Source organism: Onychomys torridus, chromosome 19 (assembly GCF_903995425.1).
Source record: "Onychomys torridus chromosome 19, mOncTor1.1, whole genome shotgun sequence".
NCBI classification, from domain to species: Eukaryota; Metazoa; Chordata; class Mammalia; order Rodentia; family Cricetidae; genus Onychomys; species Onychomys torridus.
In genome coordinates, this window is record NC_050461.1 from 38,676,219 (window position 1) to 38,690,928 (window position 14,710).

Consider the following 14,710-nt stretch of genomic DNA (forward strand, 5'->3'; position numbering starts at 1 on the left):
GTTGGTTCAGCTTCTGTGTCTCAGTTAAATTTTACTCAGGAAATGAGATGCCTACATCTATAACAGTAGAGTCAAAATTACAAGGAATGAAAGAATGAAATATGAAATGGGAGAAAAATAGTGTCTAGTTTAGTGTTCCTGTGCAAAATGAACCCTAGTGCATTGTGTGTTGTCGAAAATTAAACATGGTTAAGGAGGTTAAGATGTTAGGGACCAAGATGTCAGGAACCAAACATGAACCATAGAAAATACTAGCTAGGCCAAAGAACTACTCATAAGCCCCTTCCCAGAGCAGTAACCAGAGGCCTCCCAAGGTAAGAGAACATCCCACAGTCAGGTGCCATGACAACTGAAGATAAAGAGCATTCCAGGGTCAGGCAGCCTAGCAACAGAATATACTGCCCTTGACCAGTGACCTTAGCCGATATCTAGCAGGTGCACTATCTGCCTCACACGTCTTGCACCCCTTCCATGTTCTACACGCCCCCTTCTCCCTTTCCCTCCTTCCTGCCCCTTCCCCTCTTATGCTATATAAGCCATGTGGAGAGAAATAAAGATTGGTGGCTTGATCAGAATACTGTCTTGCTGCTGTCTCTTTGTGTCGCCCTGTCCCTTCCATTCTCTCCCACAGGATTGGTGGTCCCGTTGACACCCCGCTGGCCGGGGCATTAAGAAACTTAACAAGGATACAAAATGTCTATGAAATAAAAATGTACATGGATTCATATTTTTAGATTTAGTGATTACTCACAAATAATATAAAAACCAGAAATTCTCAAATGAAGAGTTCACATCATTAGAAATCATAGAAGCTAAGTTACTTAGACCCAGCATTAAACTCTATTATGTGGCAATACTAATTGAAAAGAGATTAGCTAGACATTTATTATATATTCCTGACTACAATGAAAGACAAAATATTTGATTCTTGGAATTTTTAAAATCCAATTAAAGAAGGATTTTTTTCTAGTCTGATTATAAATTTACATCATAAATACTTTTCAATACATAATAAAATATAAGTGGTGTGGAATCAGAGATATACCTGCCTAATTTACACAGTAATCATTTGTTTTCAATATTGTAAATATACTTCATAGTTATTAATATCAATTATTATATACATGTATTAGCCAGTGCTCTGGAAGAACAAATAGTAGGACTTATATTTGTATATATTTTCACATACACTAATGTGTTAATGAAGAGATGAATATGTATTGTAAACACACACATACATATATTAATGGAGAGATATCAGTGTATATATGCGCACATACATATATTTGTGTAGGTTTATTAGGAATTGGATCACATAATCATTCACCTACACCAGTTGTTCTCAACTTTCTTAATGCTGTGACCTTTTAATACAGTTCTTTATGTTGTATTGACTCTCAACTATAAAATTATTTTGTTGCTATTTTACAACTATAATTGTGCTATTGTTATGAATCATAATGTAAATGTGATAAGCTGAATATCTAATATGGGACCCATGTGGAAGGGTCATTGAATCCCAAAAGGAGTTGCAACCCACAGGTTGAGAACTGCTGATCTACACATTGCGAAACCAGCAAGTTTAGTGTTATAATTTGGTGTTACTCAAATAACATGAGAATAACAAGAGCCCATAGTGTAACTGTTAGTTCAGATCTTCAGCTCTGAATATCATTACTGGTCATTGGGCAAAACAATGCCATAAATCTATGTTTGAGGCTCCTGATCCTTGAATACTTATGTCAAGTGCAGGAGAAGTGGTCCAGTTAAAAATGTGGAGCATGTTTGCATGTCTTCTGCATATATATTTCTTCAAGCAGTCAATGAATTGAGTGGATTATGGCCAAAATACACTGACAAAAACTATCAACTTTACTCAGTTAGAGGTTTAAAGTATGATCTCTGTGATCACCTGAGCAGAAATAACAGAAATACAATTTAACCAGCTGTCTGACTATCACTTAGCTCAGTCAAGTTGATATGTAAAACTCACAATTAGATTATGTTGGAACATAAATCACTTTGTAAACAAAATGAATTCAGTGAGCTAGTATGTGAAAAATTAGTAGACCTAACTTATTTGGAAGTATAATAAAATGTTAAATATCTGTTTTATAGTATACATTTGTTTGAAAAAACATTTAATCTTTCAAGTTAAGATAATTATGAACTTACATTAGCTAAGTTTTCCACAGCAATGCCATTCAATAACTAGAGCATAAACTTTATTTTGCCTGTTCAAAATATTAAATATTTTCAACCTTCAAGTATCCTATCCAAATGTAGTAAAGCTTGGTTAGTGGCCATGTATGCATAATTACTTGTTTTAGTATAATCATTCATTTTACATAAACAATTGATATAATGAAGGAAATGAGGAAGAGTTGCCTAAAGCTGAATGAATAAAAAAGAGCAATAAACAAAATCAGTCATGATTAACCAGATCTATCCTGCTGCTTGCTGCTGTAATTCTGAGTCTTCTGGATTTGAAGTGACAGTCTAATTGAAAAATGAGATAAATGTTGAATTCTACATTGGGATAATAAGTATCTAAAATATTCAGGATATTAGGATTTGTCTGGAAGGCTGTCAGTATCCGTTTATCTTCAGAATCACACAATTACATTTTGCCTAAAAAACAAATGCAATTAGAAGATTTTACGCTAGAACTTCCCTATATAAAGAAAAGACAATGTTCCTTATCTGCTGGTAGATTGCTTTTTATATATGTAAACAATTTTAGGATTTCACTAGAAATTGTTAGTACTATGCTGATTAATTTGTGAGGAAGTACAAGGATGTTAAGTATAAAATATTAGTGATAGAGTTAGAAAAACACATACTTGCATACTCAAGTGGATATCCTAATTACATGAGATCGTGTGGCTCTTTAAGTTACATTTTACGTATCTTCATATATGAACAGTTTTTCATATAGAAAATTGCTCCTTAAACTCATTTACTCATTTATTTTTTGTTTTAATCTTTTATTTAATATTCAAAAATGCATATAATACGTTTTAGTTAAATCAGCTTAAATTCTCTAAACTTCATTTCCTCTCCTATGCCCTCAAGTAAACTTCATGTGCTCTCTCATTCACTTGTGCAGTCCCTCCCTTCTCTCTCTCTCTCTCTCTCTCTCTCTCTCTCTCTCTCTCTCTCTCCTTTCTCTCTCAACATTCATTGGGGGCATTTAGTACTGAATGTATTACGTGAAAATGGGACAATCCATTGTAAGTCTCTCAAGGGCATCATCCTTGAAGAAAAATGACTCTCCATCAATCAACAGCTAACCCATCTTCCTTGATGAACCCTGAACAATGTGTTGTTGGGTGTGATATAGAGGTCTCATTTGGAACTGAGCACTCCACATACTCTTATTCTATATATGTTGACAAGTTGTGGTTCTTCGTATTAATCTCCATCTACTGCCCAAAAAAGTAAAAATTCTCTGAAGAGGGTTGAGAAATATGTTATCTGTGGCCTTAAAGACAAGAACTTAGGGAGTAGTTTATTATCCTGTCCATTTAACAGAATAATAGGTTCCTCCCTATAGCTCATGACCTAAGCCAGATACTGGTATTGGACCCTGGTAACTGTATCAGGTATGGACTACATCTGATGAACTCAGCCTTAAATAAAGGCATAAAGTGGTTGGTTACTCCTATAACATCCATGTTGCTATTGCACCAGTGAGTAGGTCCATCCAGGTCACTTGTTATTATATCTCACTGAGTTCATAGCTGGATTGTTGATAACTTTTATCATGCATAGAGCCTTTCAGCACTATGAAAGACATTTAGTAGAAATGAGACTTCCAGGTATGGCTTGCTTGACTTTTCTATATCTGATGATTCAGATATATGGTGCTTTAAGCAATAGGCACTTGTCATCCACTTTTGGAGAGTAACCAATAGCAAATAGAATACCCTGTAATATTTATGTGAGAGATCTATTAGACCACACTGACAAACAGTGCAAAGAGGGGTAACCCATCCTTGGTACTAGCTTTTTTATCTTATAGTCTATGGTGTTTGTCAGAGACCTTGCTGACCATCCCTAACCTGATACTATAAGGTAACTCTATTTAAATCCATCTCATATATATATATGCATATATATTAGGAAGAATCTATGGGCAGTGGTGGCGCACGCCTTTAATCCCAGCACTTGGGTGGCAGAGGCAGGTGGATCTTTGTGAGTTTGAGGCTAGCCTGGTCTACAGAGAGGAAGAATCTACAGTAGGAGTTTTATTTAATCATTTCCAAAGTTCTTTATTGTTAGTTATCCCCTTCCTATACTCCTTCCTTTACTCATTAGTCCAATATCTCATGCATTTAACCCTTCCTTGTCTATTACTCTCTTATCTCACTTTAAATCATTGGTGTTCCATTACCTTCTTTTGAATACTCACCACATGGACTCTTAGGTGTTTTCTTTTTTGCATTCCAGGATACTCTAATTTAAACATTGATTTCTAATGAATCAATCCACATATGATAAAGAACATGCAGCATTTATCTTTCTTGTTGTGTATTACCTCATTCATAAGTATTATTCCCTGCTCTTTCTATGTACCTGAATCTTTCATAATTTTTTAATTTGACATATTTCCCACTGGGTAGATACATTATGTTTCATTACCCATTCATCAGTTGATAAATATATAGGCTATTTTCTTTTTCTAGCTATTGTAAATAGAGCAGCAATGAACATGTGTGAGCAGGTATCTCTATAGTAGGATTTTGTTTCCTTTGATAATATGCCCCAGAGTGGTATAGTTGGAACATATGAGTAAAACCATTTCTAGCCTTTCAAGGAGTCTCTACATTGATTTCCACAGTGGCTCTACCAGTTTTCACTGAAACCAATAATGAATAAGTCTTCACCGTTCCATGTATCTATACCATCATTTGGTGTTACTTCCAAATGTCTTTGTTATTAGTTACTCCTCTCCATAATGCCTTCTTTACCATGTCCTCCAATTCCCCATCCATTTGACCCTCCCTAACACAATCATCTGATGTTATACTGTCAGTCATTGTTCTTGGGTAAGATGAAACCTGAAAGCAGTTTTAATTTGTGTTCCCCCAATGACTAAGAAGATTAACCAATTTAAAATGTTTCCTGGCCATTTTCATCTCACTTGAAGAATTTTGCTTAGTTTTATGCCCCAGTTTTTAATGAGGTTGTTTGTTTTTTAATTGTTTTATGGATGTTTGTTGCTATTGTTCTTTGTTTATTCTAGGCTGTAACTCTCTGTCAGATATATTCCTGGAATCATGGATGATTTCTGCATATGTTTTTTCCACTATTACATAATATTAAAAAATCTGTTTAAAAAATGATAAGAAACCAACTCTTCTTAAAAATATTTTTTAAATTATGTCTTTATTTCTTCCTTGACTCAATAGTGATTCATTTGAGCATTATTCAGTTTCCATGAGTTTTTAGGATTTCTGTAATTTGTGGTGTTGTTGAATTCTAACTTTAAGCCATGGTGATCTGATAAGATACAAGGGGTAACTCCATTTTTTTTTTTTTTAATCTGAGATTTGCTTTGTGACTGAGTATGGGGTCACTTTTAGAGAAGGTTCCATGATGTGCTGAGAAGAAGGTATATTCTTTTGTGTTTGGGTAGAATGTTCTATATACACCTGTTAAGCCTATTTGAGTCATAACACCTATTAGTTGCCTTATTTCTCTGTCAAGTTTCTGTCTGGCAGACTTGTCTATTACGGAGAGTGGGGTGTTGAAATCTGCCACTATTTAATAGTGTGGGGGCTTTATGTGCAATTTAACCTTTAGTAATGTTCCTTTTACAAATGAGGATGCCCTTGTATTTGGGGCATCAATGTTCAGAATTAAGATTTCATCTTGATGGATTTTAGAGCCTTCATCCAGTAACTGATGGAAGAATATGCAGAGATCCACAGCCACACAGCAGGCCTAGCTCCAGGAGTCCATTTAAAGAGAGGGAGGAGGCAGGGTTGGGGATTTAGCTTAGTGGTAGAGCGCTTGCCTAGCAAGCATAAGGCCCTGGGTTCAAACCTCAGCTCCAGAAAAAGAGAGAGAGAGAGAGAGAGAGAGAGAGAGGGAGTAGTGATTATTTGAGCAAGAGGCATCAAGATCATGAAGGTGAAATCTACAGAGACAACTGAACCAAGCTCCCAGGTGACAGCTGTGGAGCCTATGTGGGACTGATCTAGGCCTTTGCATGTGGAAGACAATTGTATAGCTTGGTCTATTTGAGGGGCCCCTGGTAGTGAGATCAGTATCTATCCCTGTGCATGAGCTGGCTTTTTGGAACCCATTCTCTATGGTACAATGCCTTGCTCAACCTTGATGCAAAGGGAGGGACTTGGTTCTCAATTGAATGTACCAGGCTTTGTTGACTCCCCATGGGAGGCTTTACCCTTTTGAGAAGTAGGGGTGAAGAGGGGGAAGGCAGAAGCAGGAGAATGGAAGGAGGCATGAGAGGGGAACTGTGGTTGGTATGTAAAATGAAAAAAAATTAAATAAAGAAAAAATGTTCTTGAGTCAATTAAAATTTAAAAAATATAGCATTTACCCATCATTAGCTATATAAATATTTAGATTTTATGTATTCTCTCTGTTTATTTAGAATGGAAGAACACTTTTCTATAATAATTTTTGAAATAAATAAAATTAAGGGAATTTAGATCATACCATTAATGTCTGAAGCTGCAATAATAATTTGTCTATAGTGAAGTAAAGCCAGGACAAGATTATATTTTGTCTCAAACAGTAGATTTCCCAGCCAATAATTTATACTCAGATGCATGTATGATCTCTTTCTTAAAATCAAATTTTTGATTTATAGCTGTGTCAACTATTGTTCACACTAATATTTTGAACATTACTAATCTTACAACACAAATTAATATGATCTGCACATATAGTGAATTTCTTTTTAATTTTTCCTAGAATTCATCTAGGTTTCTGTGAAGTCTGGATCAAAGGTTTCATGAGGTTAAGAACATTCGTCATTTCCAGGTTCTGGCTATTACAAACAATGCTGATAGAAACATAGCTGAGCAAATGCCCTTGTGGTATGATTGAGCATTCCTTGGGTATATGCCCAAGAGTGCTACAGCTGGGTCTTGGGGGAGATGGATTCCCAATTTTCTAAGGAAGCGCCATATTGATTTCCAAAGTGGCTGTACAAGCTTGCATTCCCACCAGCAGTAGAGGAGAGTTCCCATTGCTCCACATCCTTTCAAGCATAAGCTGTCTTCTGTGTTTTTGATCTTAGCCACTCTGACAGGTGTAAGGTGGTATCTCAGAGTCGTTTTGATTTGCATTTCCTGGATAATTAGGGATGTTGAGCAATTCCTTAAATGTCTTTCAGCCATTTGAGCTTCCTCTGTTGAGAATTCTCTGTTTAGTTCTATAGCCCTTTTCTTAATTGGACTGTCGGGCATTTTGATGTCTGATTTCTTGAGTTCTTTATATATTCTGGATATCAGTCCTCTGTCAGATGTGGGGTTGGTGAAGACCTTTTCCCATTTTCTAGGCCGTTGCTTTGTCCTGTTGACCATGTCCTTTGCTCTACAAAAGCTTCTCAGTTTCAACAGGTCCCATTGATTGTTTGTTTCTCTCAGTGTCTGTGCTACTGGTGTTATATTTAGAAAGTGATCTCTGGTGCCAATGCATTCAAGTGTACTTCCTACTTTCTCTTCTATCAGGTTCAGAGTAACTGGATTTATGTTGAGGTCTTTGATCCACTTGGACTTAAGTTTTGTGCACTGTACAGATATGGATCTATTTGCAGCCTTCTACACATTGACATCCAGTTATTCCAGCACCATTTGTTGAAGATGCTTTCTTGTTTTCCATTGTACATTTTTGGCTTCTTTGTCAAAAATTATATGTTCATAGGTGTGCGGGTTAATGTCAGTGTCTTCAATTCGATTCCATTGGTCCACATGTCGGTTTTTATGCAGTCATTCTGAGTCTTCCTCACCTTGCCCTTTGTATATTTTACTTCACTAATAAGTCGGTAGAACAGTTTTCATGTGCCTTTGCATCAACATTTCAAGACAAAAGTTTGATTTGAATAAAACTGTAGAGTCCCTATTTGTGTCGGTGAATTCTAGGGTATTTTAATAATATAAAAGCAATAAAACCAATGAAAGATAAAATGATGGGACAATACAATATTAAATGTCAACTGAACTGCTACATTATCCTGTTTTAAATTTTTAAAAAGGCCAAGGCTGGCATCAGAAGAACCAGTGTTTGAAAATAGCTATGTAATTTATGACCTTGTGCAACATTGCTATCTCATAAATCTTTCTTAAAATAGAAGTATTTGTAGCTATTGTGAGGAAGGTGTATTGTTGAATAATTTTGTCTATTCTGTAGACACATATATATTTGAAGTAAATGTTTTGCTGGATATCAGAAACAATATAACCAATTATTACATTTACTGTGCTTAATACTGTGAACTAAAACATCAGTGTAATGGTCTTCCTGATTTTGACTCTTTCTCCCTGTCTCCGGAAAGTTTATCATGATTTTCCCCTTAAACACAAATACAGTTTTCTCTCTAGTTCTCTTATTCGGCTGTGGAATTTCCCCCACACTGAATGCAATTGTCTTGCCCACAACCCCTATAGTCCCAATATACACAGAAGATGAAAATCACAGAGAACCAAATTGACAACATACCTGAATACACCAACATTGTCTTACATCATTGGTTGTTTTGCAGATATTTCTCTCCCTTGGAAATAATTGACTCTTACTCTAAAATTGTGTGCATCCCCATTTCCATTTCCCTTGTGAAATGTGCCTATAAGCTTCTAAACATCACTAGTATGCTACTGTGATTAACAATTTTGGACCTTAGGTTTCTGAACAACATGAACATGTCAAAGAATGCAAAGGCTTCTGAAATTTTAATGGATAGACGTTTCATAATGAGCTAGTCATGTATCTTTGGGCAGAGTGTTAAGGATTGAGTTGTAAATAGCCACCTTAGGCTCATGTTTTGAGTATTTGTTGCATTTACCAATGCTACTTGTTAAGGAACTCAAGGAGTCTTTGGAGGCTAATTGACTTAAGTAGGCAAAAGAAGAAGGACTCTGCAGCTTGGTTTGTAACTCTTGGTCCCAGCTGTTGTCTCCTTCATTATTCAACATATTGTGAACAAGCTTTCCCTGGGGTGTGTCTTCTTTGACATAATTAACCACACCCTCTTAAAAGAAAAAAGAGCCATAAGTTGTTTCTGTCAGGTATTCTGTTGCACTGACATAAAGTCATTTACATTTTGGTTACAATCAATATCCAGTGGTTATAAGTGGTTATTTTCTTCTAAAATTCAACAAGCCATTATGATGATACAGTCCTAATTCATTCAGTTTTTATTCATAGTGAAAACATTTGAGGACTACTTAGTATTTTATTAATCATTTTTAAGGAAATGTGGAATAATGGAATATATTTTATAAAAAAATCTACTTTTCTTATAGTAATTTGAAAGATGATGTTAAAAATTTGTCATGATAGTACTTGAAAGGTGGAATAGCTAGAATTATGAATTGAAGTCTACCCAGCGTTATAGAGTGACTACAAGGCTCACCTGGATTATATTGCAAGACTATGTCTCATAAAACCAAACACTGATGATGAAGCTCAGTGATAAACACCTTGTTTAACATATGGAAGTCCATGGTCCAGTTTCCAACACCAACACAGCAAAGCAAAATAAAACTCCTTAATAGGTAATTATAAAAGTTAGCAGAGAGAAGACTTCAGTATCAATTTTCCTTCTGGATGATCTTTTTTAAGTCACAGATAAAATTCAAATGGAACAACATTTATCATTGCTTCATACTTGGCAGTGATTGTGTCCATTCCTTTGTTGGAACTACATTTTCATAACTTCTTTGCTAATAAAAGTTATATACCTCTGCTTCATTTTAAGATAGGATGGGGCCTACTCATTCATATGACTTAATTGTCCTGTTGGAACAGTTATATCTACTACTATATGTTTATATATAAGCAAAAGCCCAAAAACAACAGTTTGAGTAATTTAGAAGTGATAGCAAAAATGGTGCTAGTTTTAGTAAACAAATTCAATTTAAACAAGTTTGTTTCAATTGACATTTAAATGATGTTAATTTTAAAGATCTATAGTTGCAAAATTTTTTTCTATTCAATATAGTATTCCTAGTTTGGTTTCCTGTTACTTTGAAAAAAAAAAAACAAAAAACAAAAAACAAGGTCAAAAGCAATTTGGAATAGGAACAGGTTTAATTCAGATTTGCTTACAAGTAATAGACCATCACTGAAGGAACTGAAGACCAGAGGTCAAAGAAGGAACTTAGAGGAAGAAACTGAACCAGAGATCATAGAGCAATGTTACTTATTCTGTCTTCTACTCAACAAACTTCCTTATATACCTCAGGGTTGTTTGCCTAAGGATGGAGTCATTCAATTAACACAATTTTTCACAGATATATGGATGGACTAATCTGATATATGAGGTTCTTCAATTGAGTTTCCCTCATCCTCATGCCTCTAGTTTGTGCCAAGTTGATAGTCAAAGCCAACAGTATGGGGCACTGCTTGTCACTTTGACACATAAACACACCACTGCTGAACCATATATTTTTCTGTCTGAAATATTTTATGTTATATCAAACTATGAATCAAAGTATAATTTTTAAAAGTCCCAGAGTCTTTAAAAAAATTCCAACACTTTGAAAGTTAAATGTTTTTTTAAAACTTCCAAGTCTCCTAAGTGTAGGTTTCTATAAAATCAAAACCAAGTTAAATAATTCTCATTCCCAAATGAAAGAATGTTGAAATAGGAGCAATTTTATCAAAGCCAAACCAAAGTTCCAGAAGTTAAATCCAAATTCTATAGTTTAGTGTCCAACATTTCAGAGTCACTCATGATCTTCTGTGCTCCCAATGGTTTCAGCAGCTCCAAGTGTGTCAACTGTAGCACATGGAGTTTCTGTAGAGGCTTAGGCCTGTTCACATGCACTACTGTCCTTAGTGGAAGTTCTTGAATTTCTTATGTCCTGAGGTCTTCTTTGCAAAAGAGCCTAAACCTTTACCAATGGACTCTTCTGGCCTCTCTTCAGGATCATCTGATCCTCTAATTCACTATGTTACCCCTGCAAACCTGGGCTTTCCAATGAAACACAATCTTCATCTTCACCAATGGCCTCACACAGTACCTGTCTTCAGGGGCTCTATTATTGTGCCAAGCCTCTCCTACTCTCCATGACTTTAATTTTGCAACTTTTATGCCTTCCAAACCAGTTCCAGTTGGATGATTGTTGCACATGGGCAATTTTGATTTGTCATCCACTGTCTGGACCACCACTTTTGTGTAGTGACCTTGAGAAAATAGTTCCCAGATTTTGCCTCAATGATGCTGATCTCTTAATCAGAGGTAACACTACACTTAAATGATCACCATCTATTGGACCAGAAATGCATAGAAGTTTGCACTACAGGGTTGGGGACTTATTACTAATCACAGCTAATTCTTTAGCCCCAAATAATCAACACACAAGATTCATAATTCAAAATATCACACAAATAACGCCTAACCTGTTTCCTAAGTTCTTGCTCCTTCCCAGAACTTTATGAGATTAAGGAGTCACATGATTAAGATGATGGGCTGCTAAAACTTCTTTAGCCTGGTTTCTCTTGTCTGTGTTTTTACTGAAGCATCACCTCCCAAATTCCCTCCACAACTCATGATGCTCTGTATTTTCAACTCTAAGTACCAATACTTTCACAATCCTTCCCCCAAGCAAAGGAAAATGGCCAAGTCCATTGCTGCAACCCCATTTTCTTCTGGCATCATTTTTGCTTTGTTTTGTTTTCTTGTTGTTGAGAAAAAGCACCACCGCCTAAAGCCTTTAGGGGAGCAAAGTTTTGATGTTACTTACATTCCCAGGTTAGAATACATCATGGAATGGAGTCAGGACAGGACTTGAAGTAGGAACTGGAAGCAGAGGCCCTGGAGGAACTCTGTTTCTTAACTCCCACTTCAGTGCATGTCCAGCTAGCTTGCCTAGGGATGTACAGGCCACAGCATTCTGGACCCTTCTATATCAATTGGCAGTTGTTAAAATGCACCACAAATATTGTCCACCAGTACATTTGACTGGGTAATATTCTTCAGTTGACTTTCCCTCCCCCTAGGGAACTGTGGGTTGTGTCATTTTTTTCAGTAAAAACTAACCCAGATGCTGGTTGTATGTCTCTGGGTTTCTATCACTGTGAAGAGACACCATGATCATAGCAACTCTTATAAAGAAAAGGCTTAGTTGGGGCTGGCTTAAAGTTTATATATTTATCCACATGCAGCAAAAGGAAACTGTGTGCTACACTGGGCATAACTTAAGCATATAAGACTTTAAAGCCTGCCTACTTCCCACAGTGAAACACTTCCTCCAACAAGGCCATACTACTCTAACGATGCCACACCCCCTAACAGTGCCACTCCCCATGGGCCATGCATTCAGACACATGAGTCTATTGGGGTCATACGTATTCAAATTGTCACACTCTATTATAACTATATTAATTATAGTCAACTTGCTGTATTAGTTCTCTATGCCTACATAGCATACAAATATGCAATTTCTTCCTCAGTTTCCTCTTTCAACCCACACCTTTCCCTGTTCTTCACCCCTTCCTTTTACTTATTTCTCATCCAAAAAATACTTCAAATACTATGACAATGAAAATACTAAAAGATCCTAAAGTGGCCTACTGGTATCAACTCTTTCTCTGTACACAGTAACCCAGCACTCGGATGGACATCAGAACACATGCCACTTCCCAGCATGATGATCATTTTTTTATAGAAAAGCAAATGGAAACATGTAAGAATTCAAGTGAAATCGAGATTATTTAGAGTCCTGGGCTGAGTGTGATTATCAGCTGCTGGAAACTCACTGCCTCATTTCTCTGCTATGTCAATCCACGCATCTGTGGCAGCACCAAGATTCATCCCTGTGTTACACAAGCAGGTTTCATTCCAGCATCTGCTGCAGTTCATGCCTGCACAGCTTTCTCCAGGGTGTGCACTCCAAGCTGCTAGCAAACAGAACCAGACTGGAATGAGACACTTGAATTTTCTATCCGGAGAAGTAAACAGAACACAGCCTACATGTTCTTATTTTTTTTCTTAAAGCTCCATTTGAAAATACAGATGAAATTTAGCTGCTGAAGCATTGCTCAATCCCCCCACCATCTCAACGAGTTCATACTGTGTAAATATTGTGATCTTAATAAATAAACACTGAAGCACAGCTGGCGCCAGCAAGATATCGCTGTTAGGTTGCTGTGGCCCTGCTATCACCAGTGGGCAATGCTAATTATTCTCAGAACTGAGGCTCTGGCATACTAGGGAAAGGAATGCAAAGGAAAGTCAACAGAGGTTGAAACAAAAATAAAACATTGTTTGTTTCAGTCCATTGCAAGGACATTCCACCCTTGTGAAAACCAGAGATACATAGAGTACAGGTATGTGAACTGCTTTCCTATATAAAAAAATGATTTAACACTATTTATTTCAGAGCTTGATTATATTCCAGCTCATTAAAATTTGCACTTCTTGTTTGTCAGGGTAAGAGGAGGTAATTGGGGTGTTCAAAGGACAGTACTGGGAGACTGGAAATCTTAAATAAATGAGTTTACCAAGAGTGGGTTTTTCTTCACCCTCCTCTTTACTTCCTCCATTTCTGGGAGGTGTGTAAGTGACCTAGCTTTGCACATTATACAGAAAAGAGGTTTATTGTATACAACTGTCTTGACTTGAAAAATCAGATGCTCTTTAGAGGGATTGACAAGCAGAGAGAAGCTGTGCATGAATGACAACATTCCCTTCTGGAAAATGCCATGGTTAATTATTAATGGCTAGCCACGGGGTAAACCTGGTGACCACTGCATCCCTCTCTGGGAGAGCTGGCTCTTCACATTGTTGAAGCCTTTTAAATAGTGCTATTGGACTTTGAACAGAGAAATAAAGCAGAGTCTTGTTAGATGGCTTCTCCTTGCTTTGTTCTGCTAATGTTGAAGATCCCCGTTCTTACACCATGGTCTGTGCATTCCAGTACTTCTCTGTAGAAAGAAGTTACTTCAGAAAAGGCAAACTGTCATTAGCTCAAGAAAGACTTTTCTAGAGTTCTCCCATTGTCTTCTCTCATTCAAGCCTTGCTTCCTCATCATTAGCTGCTCCTCACACCTCTTCATTATTTAAAAAGGATTTGGGTTCTAAGGCAAAATGGATTACAGCTGGTAATTCCTCTGCTTCTTTACATAACATCTCTATCCCTGAAAGTCTATTACAAGATGGTTGGCAATACCCTGCTGTTTTATTCAAGAAATCCTCAGTGAAAGGAATTTGGAGGCTCTTTTAGTATAAGGAAGAAAAATGTTTAAAGCTTACTGAATCTGTCAGGAAATTTATAGCTGGCATTGGATGTGGCAGAAAGGCACACCATTTCATAGTTCTTATCTTTGACTCTGTTATTCAGTAGAAAGTGGTCTTCATATTACTCCTTATCCAAAATAAGTACTTAAACCAGATAACCAGGTGCCTAGCTTTTTTTTTCCTGCATTTGTTTTTGATTCATTTAATCAACAACCCAAAGATTGTTGCTATAGTTTCCAACTCAAGTCACTAGATTACTAAAGTGATACT